The sequence below is a fragment of the Hippopotamus amphibius genome, chromosome 9 (genome assembly GCF_030028045.1).
Source record: "Hippopotamus amphibius kiboko isolate mHipAmp2 chromosome 9, mHipAmp2.hap2, whole genome shotgun sequence".
Lineage (NCBI taxonomy): Eukaryota > Metazoa > Chordata > Mammalia > Artiodactyla > Hippopotamidae > Hippopotamus > Hippopotamus amphibius.
Genome location: NC_080194.1, coordinates 90,373,146 through 90,388,720, shown reverse-complemented (window position 1 = coordinate 90,388,720; position 15,575 = coordinate 90,373,146).

The window sequence follows — 15,575 nt, the reverse complement described above, 5'->3', positions numbered from 1 at the left end:
TTCTCTTTCTCCAGGGCCCTTCCACCCCATCTGCTTACCTTAGGACCCTCACTGCATTGCATTTTACGGACAGCTACCGGACGTGCCAGGTAGTCTTCTTGGAAGACAATAACCAAATAAGGAAATAAGTAAAATATGTAGTATTGGGTGGCAGTAAGAGCTATGGAGGCAAATAAAGCAGGAAGGACCATACAGAGTGTATAAGGGGTCATCAGAGATGGTCTCAATGAGAAGGTGACATTTGAATGATCTGAAGGAGGCGAGGGAGTGCGCCATCTGGATATCTGGGCAAAGAATATTCTAAGCAGAAAGAACAGTGAATGCCAATATTCTGAGATAGGCATGTGCTTGCCACCTTCGAGGAAAAGCGAGAAGGTCAGTGTGGCTGGAATGAAGAGGGAGAGCTAGAGAGTGGAAGGTGAAGTCAAAGAGGTAAGGGAGGGACCTCACCTTGTAGGGCCCTAAGGCCATTTCAATGACTTTAACTTTTACTCTGGGATAGGAGCCATTGGAAGATTTTGAGAAGAGGGACATGGATCTCATTTTTTCTCTAACTGAATCCCTTTAGCTACTGTATGGAGGACAGATCTGAAGAGAGCCAGAGCAGAAGCAGGAGACTGTTTAGGAGGTTACTGTAATCATCTGGTGAGAGGTGATGGTGGCTCAGGTTAGTGTGGTAGGCAGGAGAGGAGGTGATTGAATTCTGGATGTATTTTGAATGTAGAACCAACAGGGTTTCCTGGTGGATTAGGTGCTGTGAGAAAAAAGGACTTTTTTGGTCTGAATATTAACTGAGGACGTATAGGCTGTGGAAGGAGCAGACTTGGGAGTGGTGGGGAGGTCAGGAACTTGGTTTAACATGTATTAAGTTTGAGATGTCTATTGGACGTGTCAAGATGCCAAGAAAGAGGTTGGATGTACATGCTTGGCAAAGTCTGGGTTGGAGATATAAAACTGAGAGTCATCAGCATATGGAAGTTATTTAAAGCCATGAAATTAGAAGAGATCACCAAGGGAGCAAATATAAATAGAAAAGATGTGCAAGGACTGAATCCTGGAGCTCTCCAACATGCAGTGGGTTTAGAAGTGAGTAGGAACCATCAAAGGACATGAAAGGAATGGCCAGGGAAGCAGGGGAAGAAAACCCCAGGAGACGATGGTGTGCTGTAAGTCAAGAGAAGAAAACCTATCAAGGAGGAAAGATCAGTTGTGTCAAATGCTGCATATGGCTTAAGTACAATGAGGTTTTTGGTGACCTTGACAAGAATGGTTTGGGTAGTGCTGGAGTGAAAGTGGGACTGTGGGTGGTTCAAGAAAGAATGGGAGGAGGTGGAGGGACAAGATATAGGCAACTCTTTTTAAAAAAAAAAAATTTATTTATTTATTTGGCTGTGCCGGACCTTCAGTTGCAGCACGTGGGTCTAGTTCCCTGACCAGGGGACAACTTGGGCCCCCTGCATTGGGAACACAGAGTCTTAACCACTGGACCACCAGGGAAGTGCCCTAGACAACTCTTTGGAGGAATTTTGTGGTAAAGGAAGGAGAGAGATTGGGTGGGAGCTAAAAAGAGAAGTGAGGACAAGACGTTACCCAAACACCCTGGGGTTTGCTCTCGCGTGCACAGTAAAGCCAATCTACTGACACTGGGCTGTGGCAAAGGGAAGTGCAGTGTTTATTGCAGATGCCAAACAAGGGGTATAGGCAGCTAATGCTCAATAAAACCCAAACTCCCTGGTGACTTTTGGGAAAAGGATTTAAAGATGGGGTGAGGGAGAGTGTTGCGGGGGTGCGTGATCAGCTGGGAAACATTCTTTTGATTGGTTGGTGGTGCAGTAATCGGGAGTTAACATCATCAACCTTCTGGTTCCAACTGTCTGGGGTCTAAGTGTTTGTGGTCAGCATGCAGTTAAGTTCCTCCACTTGGTGGGGGTTTCAGTATCTGCAAAACGGCTCAAAGGACATGGCTCAAGATACTATCTAGATCCCTTGGGGAGGAAACAAAGGTCCTTGACATGGTTTAATGGCTAAACTCTTATTATTTTGTCTTGTTGACTGTTTTCCTTTGTTTCTGCATTTTCTCACGTCTCTGATTAAATTTGTTCTTTGAAACTCAGGGAAGCCCTAGGAGGCTAAAATTTTTCTACAAACAAGAGGCAGGCAGAGGACATGGGAGCATCTGTCCTAGGAGGGCCCCATAGGATCCTGCTCAGCTACAAAGAAAATTTTTTAAATGGGAAAAATAATTATCTGTTTGTATGTTGTTGAGAAAAAGTCAGTACAGTCAGAATAGACGATGCAGGAGAGAGATTCGTGGATCAACGTCCTTGATGAGGTGAGAGTGGGTGGGATCTAGTACAGAAGTGAGGACTTGGCTTTGGCCAGGGCACAAAGGGTGCATCCAGGAGGAAGAAGAGGGAAGACACAGTATTCAGGCACCGACGTAGGGAGGTAGGTGGATGTGGTGGGAACTAGTGGAGATTCTCTCGGATGGCCTCTTTTCTGTCATTCATTTAGGAAGCAAGGTCAGCTGAGAGTGAGGATGGAGGAAGGGCTGGAAATTTAGAGGTGGGGTGGGGGGAATTAATAAACTAGTCGTCTCAGGGCACTTAACCTTGAGTGTGTATCAGAATCACCTAGAGAGTCTGTTAAAGCCCCGTCCAGAGTTTCTGATTCTGGAGGTCTGGGGTGGGCCCGAGAATTTACATTTCTAACAAGTTTCTGGGTGATGCTGAGGCTGCTGGTCTGGGGACGGCCCTTTGAGAGCCAGCTTGCGTGTGCCAGTGAGTGGGAGAGTGAGTGAATGAATTGTGGACACACAGTGGGGTTGTCAGGCAGCATCAGGACCCATCTGAGATTAGAAATCAGAGATTGAAAGCGTCTCCATTCAGTGTTCTTTCCCGTTGCATTCAGTCACTCTCCCTGGGTGGAGTCCTGTCCTTAAAAAATGAAAATCTCTGGAATTCCCTGTCAGTCCAGTGGTTAGGACTCTGTGCTTTCACTGCCAAGGGTGAGGGTTCAATCCCCAGTTGTGGAACTAAGATCTTGAAAGCCGCATGGCCCAGCCAAAAAAAAAAAAAAAAAAAGAAAGAAAGAAAAAGAAAATCTTTAGTTTAGGTTTTAGCTCTCTCCCCTTCACAGTTCTCTTGAAACAGTTGTGCACGGTGTCTCCTCACCTCCCTGTGTGTGCAGTAGATGGCAGGAAACCTCCTTCACCCAGTCAGCATCATCTCCTATTCGCTCGCTCCAATGGGCCTTCTTATTTTTTAATTTTTATTTTTTTGGCTGAGCCACATGGGATCTTAGTTCCCTGACCAGGGATTGAACCTCTGCCTCCCTGCAGTGGAAGCTCGGAGTCCTAATCACTGGACTACCAGGGAATTCCCTCCAATGGGCCTTTTTAGTCATAATCAATTACTTGACCTCTGGCAAGCTCGATACCCCCAACCATTTCCTCCTCGAAGTCCTCCCCTCTTTCAGATTTTGTGATAATGCTTTTCTTTTTTTTTTTAATATTTATTTTTTATTTATTTATTTTATTTTTAGCTGCATTGGGTCTTCATTGCTATGCACGGGCTTTCTCTAGTTGCGGCAAGCGGGGACTACTCTTTGATGCGGTACGCAGGCTTCTCATTGTGGTGGCTTCTCTTGTTGCAGCGTGTGGGCTTTAGTAGTTGCACCACACAGGCTTAGTTGCTCGATGGTGTGTGGGATCTTCCTGGACCAGGGCTCGAGCCCATGTCCCCTGCATTGGCAGGTGGATTCTTAACACTGTGCCACCAGGGAAGTCCCAATAATGCTTTTCGTGTTTCCCCCGCTGTCACTGCCTTCTCATTCCTTCTTTCCTCCTGTGTTTCTTCATCGTCTGTTTTTGTAGAGCTTATAGCACAGTGGTTGTTATCCTTACAGATTGTACACTTGTAGGTTTCCTGGGATAACTTCTGATTCCTCTGGTTACTAGCAGTGAGGCCTGAATCTTTTACATATGTTTCTTCATATGTTAAAAAAACATGGGAATGTCCCATACATATTTGCTAAAGTCCAGGAGGAAGTAGCCCTTGTTGTTAAATGGCCACCCGAGTGTCCACTGGGATGTCTGCTGCCTGGTTTCTGCTTGTGTAGGCTCTTTAGGTCTGAGATGTCTCTGCTATCTCTGGGTCACTCTGGGACACTTGAGAATTATTCTGCGGCTTCCAGGCCCCAGAGTAGCAGGAGAAAGCATGATGCTGTCCGAGGTTCCAACTGTGTCCAATGACTTTCCAGTCATTTCCTCTTTCAGGGGCCCTGTCCCCTATCTGAGGATCTACCCAGGATGGGGTGGTGGGGCCCCATGGGCAATCAGATCTCCAGACCCTCTCTGGGTTTTTTTCTGTCCCTGTGCTTTCCTTCTGGCTTGTGTCTGCTGGTGGTGCTGCTGGTGGTCGTGCCAATGGGAGGCCTGGCTTTACCCAAGATACTTTCTCCACATTGTCTGTCCAGGCTGTGAGTCCTTTCTGTCTTATTAAGGGTCTAGGCAAGTGAAATGTAAAAGCCAGAAGTGGCTTCCCATTTTCCCTCCTGGTTTTTGCTGTCACATCCTTTCACTGAAGCATAAGCACAAAAGCTTGGCTGCTTAAGGTGGGGTTATGGGGGTAAAGGGAGCCAACAAAAATAATATTTAAAAACATCACCATATTCACTACATCTCATGGAGACCATATCTTTTTTTTTTTTAATTAATTTATTTATTTTGGCTGTGTTGGGTCTTGGTTGCGGAACACGGGATCTTTTGTTGCTGCCTGCAGGCTCTTCGTTGCAGTGCGTGGGCTTCTCTCTAGTTGTGGTGCACAGGTTCCAGGGCGTGGGCTCTGTATTTGCAACACACAGGATCTCTCGTTGAGGCACACGAGCTCAGTAGCTATGGCAAGTGGGCTTAGTTGCCCCATGACATGTGGGATCTTAGTTCCCCAACCAGGGATCGAACCCACGTCCCCTCATTGGAAAGTGGATTCTTTACCACTGGACCACCAGGGAAGTCCCCGGGAATCATCTTTTTGATTCTCTTTCTTTTGTTCTCCTAAGGTTCTCCTCTCTCCGTTGCTTCTGTCTTAGTTTGGAGTTTCATTCTTATATTTCTCCTGGTTTGGCAAAATTTTCTCCCGAACCCTGAGGGTCAAATTGCTGGAACAGTAGGAGGTTTTTACGGTTGAAGACCTTTGATAAAAAAGAAGATTGAGAAGACTGTGTGACCTATTTAATGCCTGATAAATATTTTATCTTGATGAAAATCAGTACTAACATTTAGCACACGCAGTAAAGGAAATATCAGGGACATTTTACAAATCTGAAGTTAGCGATAATAGGTATATTATAATTTCTACTTATCATCCCTGGGTGATTTCTCCTTTTTAGGATTTCCCTGCAGTTTCAACAAGGGAGTGGTAAATCTAGTTTGCTTTGATGCAGATGATATGTAGTTAGTTCTCCCCAGCCAGGTACCTTCTGCAGGCGTGTGATGCCTTCTGAGCTTTAGGATTTCCAGATGCTGTGGCCCCTTCTGGTCCCTTCATGGTCTTTGAGCCAATTTTGGGGAACCCTCTATAAAGAATGCCTGCCTGAGATTGGATCCTATGATTTTTGACACCTTGGTAAGGAGAAGCAGGAAAAACCATTCTTTAAAAGTTGCAAGCAAGTTTTCAGTTTCTAGAGAGGGAAACTCCACCTTGGGGCTGACAGATTCTTTGCTTTGGGAAAATCACCCCAAAGGGCTTTTCTTTTCCTAGATGTAGAGCAAGTATCCACCACTGAGCTGAGAGGGATGTTAGATCTGGTGGATGGGAATTGTTTTCCGACCTTCTTGGTTTTTAGAAGGCAGTGGGAAGACGTGTTTCTTGGCTCTGAGTTTCGAGTGCTCTTGCTGGGCCTGGGCCCAGCGGGTGTGTACAGGAGCTCAGGTATGAGACAGGGGCAGGGAGGGCCAGTGGTGATGGTAGGTGAGTGGGAGCCGGGTGGTTGGTGGACGTCCTACAAGCCTACACAAGGCTCACATAGCCAGCTAACACAGATGTTTTGGAATGGATTGAGTTGGTGTGTGTTGTGAGTCCGGGTGTGATTGGCCTTAGGGTTAGTGGTGTACCCCAGCCTGTGCCTCTGAAGGAGGTGGACTTTCTACTGTCAGTTGTGCTGACAGATAGTAAAGAATGGGGGGTGGGTGGGCCTTAGACTTGCAGTGAGGAGAAGCTTTCCCCTCTCCAGGCCTCCTGACATTGTGTTCCGGGCTCTGACGTGTTGGTGTGTTCAGAGTATTCCTGGAGCTGACCCTCGCCTCAGGGAGCGAGGCTGAGGGGTGTCCCTATAAGAGCCCTCCCATCCTTGCCCTGCCTCCCCTTCATGCGTTTGGCCGAGGAGAAACAGCTCCGCTTTATAAGGGCAGTGGTTCAAATAACTGTGGTTCCCGCCCATGGTCTGGTCCAGCTCTGTCCAACAGAACTTTCTGTGAGGACAGAACACCTCCAGCACTTGAAATGTGGCTGATGTGGCTGAGGAACTGAAATTTTAACTTACTCCAATGCAATGGAAATCTAGATACCCACGTGTGGCTAGTGGCCACCACACTGGACAGCTCGGGTGTAGATGGCAGGAAACCATAAAGCTGTTCAGCCCGAAGCCTGAGCCCAGAGCTCTGATGCCGGCTGTCGTCAGCAGAGGACACGGAGGCTCCAGGAGGCTGTGTCACCCTGTGTGAGGGGTGGAGCTGCCCCAGGAGGCCCAGCAGCAGGAAGGGGGCAGTGTCCCCAATGTGACAGGGCTCAGGCTGCCTGAGAGCAGGCCCCTCCTGCAGCTGACACACCAGGAGCCCGAGACTGTGGCACCGAGCATCAGGCCACAGGTAAACTGATGGCCCACTGTCCGCCCGTGACTGCGTCAGGCCAGTCCTCCCTGTCCGGCTCAGTCCCCAGAGGTCCAGAGAGTCCAGTGTGTCTGTTAGCAGCACGCCTCTCCTGCAGCATCACCTCGCCTCAGTCAGTTTCCGCCCCCACTGCCTAAACCCCCTCGTGCCCGGACGCTGCTCTGGGATGGGCGCACTCTGTTTAAGCCTGAGCCTCCGCTCCAGAGATTCCCTTGAGCTCTGGCCTTAAATGAAACTCACTGTTCTCTGAGGACACCATTTCCCCTAAAGCCCCCTTCAGTGGAGTCTGCCTTTACTCTGTCCCTCACACCTCTCAGAGTCAGGAAGTGGGGTTTGGGTGTCCTAGGACTGCCATGACTAGATGGCTTAAAGCAACAGAAATTTGTTTTCTTATACTTACATTTTTGGCCAGAAGTCCAAAGTCAAGGTGTTGCCAGGGCCATGCTCCTTCTGGAGCATCTAGAGGAGGATCCTTGCTGGCCCCTTTCAGCTTGTGGTGGCCCCAGGTGATCCTTGGCTGGTGACAGCATCACCCCAGTCTTCCCTCTGTCTTCACATGGCTGTCTTCTCTCTGTGTCTCCTGTTTCTGTGTTCAAATTTCTCTTGTCTTATAAGGACACCAGTCTGTGGATTAGGGTCCACTCTAATCCTATGACTTCATTTTAGCTTGATTACATCTGCAGAGACCCTATTTCCAAATAAGGTCACATTCATAGGTAGTGGGGACTGGGACTTGAATGTATTTTTTTGGGGGGGGGAGGGGCACAGTTCAACCCACAGCAGGTCAGGCAAGTGTCCTTGCTCCCTCCTTCAGGCACCCCTGCTGGATCTCCAGGCATCTTATTACCCTGCTGCCACCCTTGCTTGCTGCTGTCACATGCTGGCTGCAGGTTGCTTGTCTCCCTCCTGGCCCATTGTCTTCCTTTCTACTCCTCTTTCATCCTCCTCCATGATTTCAACAGCCATGAGGATGCTCCTTCCAACCCTCTGGCCTATCAGGTTTTGGCCCCCTTTACCTCCTCTTTCTCTCTGTGTGTAATCTGCCCACCCTCCGACCTTTTCACATCCTGACCCAGTTAAGACTAAAATGCATCTTTTTTTTTTTTTTTTTTTGTGGCCACCCTGTCTGGTTGTGGGATCTTAGTTCCCCATCCAGGGATTGAGCCCATGCCTCCTGCATTGGAAGCACAGAGTCTTATAACCACTGGACCACCAGGGAAGTCCGTAAAATGCGTCGTTTTAATCACTGCTTTGCCAACTTCCTCCGTCCCTTTGCCCCTGCTTCCTTCTGCTGCTCTTGCCTGGAAAAACCTGGGCCCTCCCCGAGGCCATCTTCCCTTCCTTGTAGGCCGGCACCCATGCAGGTGAATGATCCTGGAGATCACCTAATTATGTCCCCTTTATATTCGTGGCCACACCTCGGAGGGGTCACAGTCAGCGCTGCCCAGCATTTCTATTATGTTTCCATGGTATGTTTATTTTCCTGCCATGTTAGTTTTCTACTGCTGTGTAATGCATTACCAGAAACCTAATGGCTTAAGACACCCATGTGTTCTCACAGTCTGTAGGCTAGAAGTTCTGGTGGGCTCAGCTGGTTCTTTTGTCCAGGGTCTTACCAGGCGAAAATCAAGGTGCTGGCCAGGCTGATTGTTATCTGGAGGCTTGGGGCAAGAATCCACTTCCAAGTTCTTTAAGGTTGTTGCCAGAGTCCGGTTCCTTATGGCTATGGGCGTGAGGTCCCTGTTTCCTTGCTGGCTGCTGGCTGGGCTCTGAGTTTTGCTCCTAGAGGCTGCCCACAGTCCTTCTCACATGGCCAGTGGTGGCACGTTGAGTCACCCTTGTGCTTTAGCTCTGTCATCCTCTTCTGCCACTAGCCAGAGAAAGTGCCCTACTTTTAAGGGTTCACATTATTACATAAGCCTACCTGGACAGTCTTCTTTTAAGATCAACTGGGCCATTTAACGTAACACAGTCATGGGGGTGACATCTCATTTCAGGCACAGATTCCAGGGGTAAGGGGTGTAGAGTCTTGGGAGGCTATTTATAGAATTCTGATATCACTCCCACTTTTTTTTCCCACTCTGGATCTCGTATGGGTTTTTTTTTTAATTTAAAAAATAATTAAAAAATTGAAGTATAGTTGATTGAAAATGTTGTGTTAGTTTCAGGTGTACAGCGAAGTGATTCAGTTATACATATATCTATGTCTATATTCTTTTTCAGATTCTTTTCCATTATAGGTTATTACAAAATGTCGAACCACTCCCACTTTTTGATATGACTATTTTATATTGTCTATTTTTTTCAAACCTGTCTTATATTCCCTTCATCACCTCACCCTCTTGTTCAGCTGATAACCTTGCTACTTGTGTGAAAACCCCTGAACTTCCTACCCTCAAATTCACAAACCTCCCCTCTTCCACACCCATCTTCTTTACTTTTATTCCTCATTCTAGAGCCCTCCTTTCTCACCTTCCCAAAGACTCTGCTTCTTCACTTTCTTCTCCTCCTTGTTCATCAGTCTTTCCCTGTCTTCAGAAATAATCACCATCAGTATATAACCACGTTCTGGTCTCTTCCATCTTAAAAATAAACAACTCCCCTTGACTCTACCTCCCACACAGGTCACAGCTCAACTTCCTTTAAAGGAAGTCTACACTCTCCCATTCACTCTCACACACGCCCTCCAAACTGGCTTCAGTTACCACTGCTCCACTGAACTGTTCTTGTTAAAGTCACTATTGCTACATCATAAACCACTCCAACATTTAGCGGCTTTAAACAATGTATTAATTTGATTGAGGTATACACACTACGATATATAAAATAGATAACTAATAAGGACCTACTGTACAGCACAGGGAACGCTACTCACTACTTTGTAATGACCTATGTGGAAAAAGAACCTAAAAGAGACTGGATGCATGTATATGTTTAACTGATGCACTTTGCTGTATACCTGAACTTAACACAACATTGTAAATCAACTATACTTCAATAAAAATTTTCTTTTAAATGTAAAAAAAAAATTATTAATGTGTCTTATGTAGCTGTGGTTGATGAGCTTAGCTGGGAACTTCTCACTTGGAGTTTCTTTCTCACACGGTTGCAGTCAGCAACCGCTGGGCCGGGAGTCATCCGAAGGCTCAGCTGAGCTGGATGTCCAAGATGGAGTAATAACACGGCCAGCAGTGGATGGGAGCTTAGCTGGGGCTGTTGGCTGGAGTGACTACATGTGGCTGCTGTGTGACCTGGGCTTTCAGAATGGTAGCTGAGTTCCAAGAGGGTGTGTCCCAGGAGTGAGCATTCCTGGAGAACCAGGTGGAAGCTGCAGGGCTTCTTATGACCTAGCTTTGAAGTCGTGCAGCATGATGTCTATCATAGGCTATTGGTCATAAGCAAGACACAAGGCCATGCCAGGCCCAAGGGGATGGGAGTACAGAGGGCATAGTTTATTCAGGAGATCATCTTTGGAGCTGGCTACCATAGTCACCAACAACTTGGTCCTCATCTTACTTGACTTTTTTTTTTTTTTAAGGCTTGCTTTTCAAAAAAAAAATTCTATTTTTAAAATTTATTTTTAATTTTTGGCTGTGTTGAGTCTTCATTGCTATGCATGGGCTTTCTCTAGTTGCTGTGAGCCGTGGCTACTCTTTGTTGCGGTGTGTGGGCTTCTCATTGTGGTGGCTTCTTTTATTGCAGAGCATAGGCTGTAGGGCATGCGGGCTCCAGAACGCAGGCTCAGTAGTTGTGGCACAGGGGCTTAGTTGCTCCGAGGCATGTGGGATCTTCCCGGACCAGGGATCGAATCTGTGTCCCCTGCATTGACAGGTGGATTCTTAACCGGTGTGCCACTGGGGAAGTTCTTACTTGACTTCTTAACAGCAGTTGACCTAGTTGATCATTCTTTTTCAAAACTTTTCCTTCTCTGGCTCCACTGACCTCTGGCTTTCCTCTTTCCTCACTGGCCGCTCTTTAATCTCTTTTGCTTCTACATAAACTCTAAATATTGGACCCCCTCAGATTCTAGGCCTGGGCTCAATGATTTCTCTGTAACGCCTCCCTGCATGACCTTACTTGTCCCGTGGTCAGTGCCTACCACCCAAATGCTGATGTCTATCGAATTTTCTCTAAGCTCAACCTCTCACCTGTGCTCAGGACTGGGATAGCCAGCTGTCTTCTTGATACTCCATTTGGATGTCTAATGGGCATCGCAGATTTAACATATCCACTTCTCCACCCCAGTACTCCCCATCCCTCTCTATCTCAATGCATGGCATCACCATCCACTCATCGTTCAAGCAAAAACCCAAGGCTCATGCAGGATTTCGTCTGCCTTCCTTTCAACACTCCACCCCCATCCACACTGCTAGTAAGCAAGTCCTTTCTGGGTTTTTTTGGTCACGCATTAATATATTTCTTTAAATACATTTGATTTATATTGTTTAGCAAACTAATATATTTATAGAGACAAAAAGTATTACTAGATTTATAAGGTAAAAGCAGTGTGTTACCCCATCCTACATTCTTATTCCTCAAAGCACCTACTCTCAACTATTTCAGCTAGTTTTCTGCTATATACTTTTATATTTTAAAATTTCTCCTATAGCTGGCTATTTCTTGATTTTTCAGTTTTAAGTCTTCTCTGTTGACTTTCATCTCTGGAAAATGAGGTTTAGCTCTCCTGATGTCCATTTCCTCCCCCATCAAACACATATACTTAGCCTTCTTCCAGCCTCCAGTGTAGCTTTATCACAGTTTTTGGTTAAAATCACTGTGTAGTGTTTATATTAGCATGACTCTGTAAATATTTCACATCTCAGCTATGTAATGTGCTGTATGATTAGAATTCTTTTTTGCCTCCTCTCGAGTTTCTGGAGTTAGTACTTGCCATCTTTTTTTTTTTTCGTTGTTGAGAATTTTAAAAACCCCTTATTTTAAAATAATTAAAAGTTTATGAGAGTTACAAAAATAGTATGAGGAGGTACTGCATACCCTTCATCCAGTTTCCCCCAATGGTGACATCTAACACAAATGTAGTACAATGTCAAAACTGGAAAATCAATATTGGTAAAATCCACAGACCTCACTTAGATTTCACCAGTCCTCCCAGTTTTAACTCTGAATGTGTCTCAAAGTCACCACTTCTGTTTTTGCCATACAATTTTTGTCCAAGCTGTCCTCATCTGTTTTAGGACTATGGCAGTATCCTCCTGATTTCTTGCTTCTGCTGTTATTCTTCTCCAGTTCATCTTCAACAAAGAAGGAAGAGGGATCTTCCAAAAACATTATTAGACCAAATCCTTTATCACTTCCCTGTTGCCCTTAGAATAAAATTCAAACTCTTCACCATGACCTCCAAGGCCCTGTGGGACCTGGTTCGCACCTACCTCTTCAGTGACTTTTTTTTTGGCTGCTCTGCGTGGCTTGCGGGATCTTAGTTCCCCGACCAGGGCCCGGCAGTGAGAGTGCTGAGTCCTAACCACTGTCGCCCTTCGGTGAGATCGTGTACCCCTCCTCACCTGGACACGCTGAACCCTTCCCGTTCCCTCCTTCTGATGGTGCTTCTGCAGTTCTTCAAATGCCCGCCTTCTCTCATCCTTGCCGTCAGAGCTCAACGGCCCCTCCTCAGGCTCTCACTGATCGTCCCAACTAAAGTGGCCCGTCATTCTCCTATCGCCTCCCGTGTGTAAACGATCCCAGTCTATCATAATGTTTTATTTAGCGGTTTCTTTGCTTCATGTCCATCTCCTGTACCACAATGTAAGTTTTATGGGGAAGGAACTTGTCTGTAGCATTCACTGGTCTGTTCTCATTACCTGCACAGGTCATCACACTCCCGGGCTTGGGGTGTGCACTTAGTAGGTGTTTGAATGGATATAACCAGGGCAGGGACCCTGAAGAAGGGCCCATGTGCTCTGGGGGCTGTTGTATCAGCCAGCAGTTGTGTTGCCTGAGAGAGGGGCTGAGGCCTGTCCTTGGACTAAACCCGCAAGGGCTTCTGCTCGCTCTCCTCAGGTCTTTCAGGATATAGAAGAAATAAAATATTTCTTTCTTTGTAACCAGCTTACAAAATAGTAGAGCCTGCTTTTTGTGCTAACTTCTACCATGAGTCCTCCTCTGGGAAGCCCTTTAGCCTGGCAAGGGGCCCTACATATATATTCTCATAGCACTTTATTGAGGTAAAATTTACATTTGAGGAAATTCACCCATTTTAAGTGTACAGTTTGATGAGTTTTGACAAATGTAAGTGCTCATGTAAGCACACCAAAAAGTTCCCTTTTGCTTTGGCTGTTTCACTTTTTTTGTTTTTAATTGTGGTAAAATACGTATAACTGTTTGGTGACATTAAGTACATTGTTGTGCCACTACCACCACCATCATCTCCAGGGCTCTTTTCATCTTGTAGAACTGAAACGCTGTACCCATTAGGTAATAACTCCCCATGCCCCCTCCCCCAGCCCCTGACAACCATCATTCTACTTTCTGTCTCTCTAAATTTGACTTTTGGCTTTTTTCGGTGGTTCAAAAAATACAAATAAAATTTACTGTCTTAACCATTAAAAAAAGATTTACCTATTTATTTTTGGCTGCACTAGCTCTTAGTTGCAGCATGTGGACTTTTTTTTTTTTTTAATTTTTTTTTATTTTTTGGGGGGTACACCAAGTTCAATCATCTGTTTTTATACGCATATCCCCGTATTCCCTCCCTTCCTTGACTCGCCCCCTGCTCAAGTCCCCCCCACCCTCCCCGCCCCAGTCCTCTAAGGCATCTTCCATCCTCGAGTTGGACTCCCTTTGTTATACAACAACTTCCCACTGACTATCTATTTTACAGTTGGTAGTATATATATGTCTGTGCTACTCTCTCGCTTCGTCTCAGCTTCCCCTTCACCCCCTGCCCCCTCCCAAACCTCGATGGACTTCTTAATTGTGGCATACGGACTCCTTAGTTGTGGCATGTGGACTTCTTATTGCGGCATACATTCAGGATCTAGTTCCCCAACCAGGGATCGAACCTGGGCCCCCTGCATTGGGAGCATGGAGTCCTACCCACTGAACCACCAAGGAAGTCCCTGTCTTAACCATTTTTAAGTGTACGGTTTAGTTGTGTTAAATAACAGCTTTTTAAGGTACATTTAGGTTCAATTGTGAGTGCAGAAACTCCAAATAAGAGTAGCTCTAAGATGGTATTCCATGGCCGCTCTGACAGCTCTATTATCATTAGGAATCCAGGCTGCTGTCCTGTACTTCGTCATGTGTAACATACAACTTCTATCTCATAGTCCAAGATGGCTGCTCCGGTTCCAGCCATTAACTCCACATTCCAGCCAGCATGAAGGTGAAAGGTGTTGAAAAGCACACAATCTGCATTTAAGAGGACTTCATTGAAATTATACATTATTATTTTGTGCTGATGTTCCATTGGACAGAGCTTAGCCACATGTGCACATCTTGCTGCAAGGGAGCTGGGAGATGTAGTCTTTATTCTGGGCCACATACTCTAGTTCTAATTTGTGAACTATTGTGGGTCCTTTTGCTGAGAAAGAAGAGGAGCATGCATGTTGGAAAACCCTCAAGCAGTACCTGCCACAGCTTCCCTGCCTCCTAGCACCGATCACAGCACTGAAATCAATTCCTCACTTCTTACTGGGCTGTAGATTCCTTCAGTCAGGGGCTGTATCTTTTACCTCTTAACACAGCCAGGTGCTTAACATTTGTTGTACAAATAAATGATTCCAGCGCTACTATCTTATTCTTTATTTTATTTTATTTTTGGCTGTGTTGTGCAGCTTGCCGGATCTTAGTTCCTTGCAGTGGCGGGGTGCAGCGTCCTAACCACTGGACTGCCAGGGATTTCCCTCATCTTTTTTAAGAAATCAGAGAAGTGAGGCCCTGAAGGGTGAAGTGACTAGAGTCATCTAGTCCAGCTTCCCGCTGAATTCAGGAAGCTGCTTTCCCGCAGCCTGGGCAGGTGGCCTTCGCAGACCATGCCCACTGCCAGGCACTCCCGCCTCTGTAGCTGGGCAGCTCCAGCCATCAAAGGCCCCTTCAGGTGTGGAGCCACACTTGGCCTCTGCAGAACTCTCCCATTGGTCCTATGCTGTCCTCTGTATAGCATGTGCCCACTCCCACACCTCCCCTGCCCCCAGGTCTTCCCTTTGCCAGGCAAAGACGCCTCCCGGGAGTCTTCACAGGACATGATCCTCCTGATGGGTGTGGGACATTTGGGGCCCAAGAGCCCTGGGCAGGAGGCAGTCCCACCTTTGTCCTGAAGCCCTTCTGGGTTAGCATGAGGGAGCGGATGACCCTCACACTTTGCCAGAAATCCGAAGGACTCCAGCCCCACTGATTTCTCAACAGTAGATGAGAAAGTGATTTACTTCTAACCTGGGATTTGCTTCTTTCACATGTAAAGACAAACCTGCCCATTGCAACACGGGAGCTGCAGACGCAGAGAGGACGGGGCATCGTGCTGCGGGGGGGTGGGGGGCAGGGGCTGGAGGAAGTGTTGTTACAGGTCCCCTGGAGGCCATGTACATTTATTGGTTGGCCAGAGAAAGTCCCTGCGTCTTCCCATGGTGACCGCCTTGCTCTTCCCGAGGGAGCCCCTAGGTGTTGGGGAGGCCCTCACCCTGCACCACGTGCAGATATTCCTTTGTCCCAGTGGATGGAGGGGTGGAGAGGG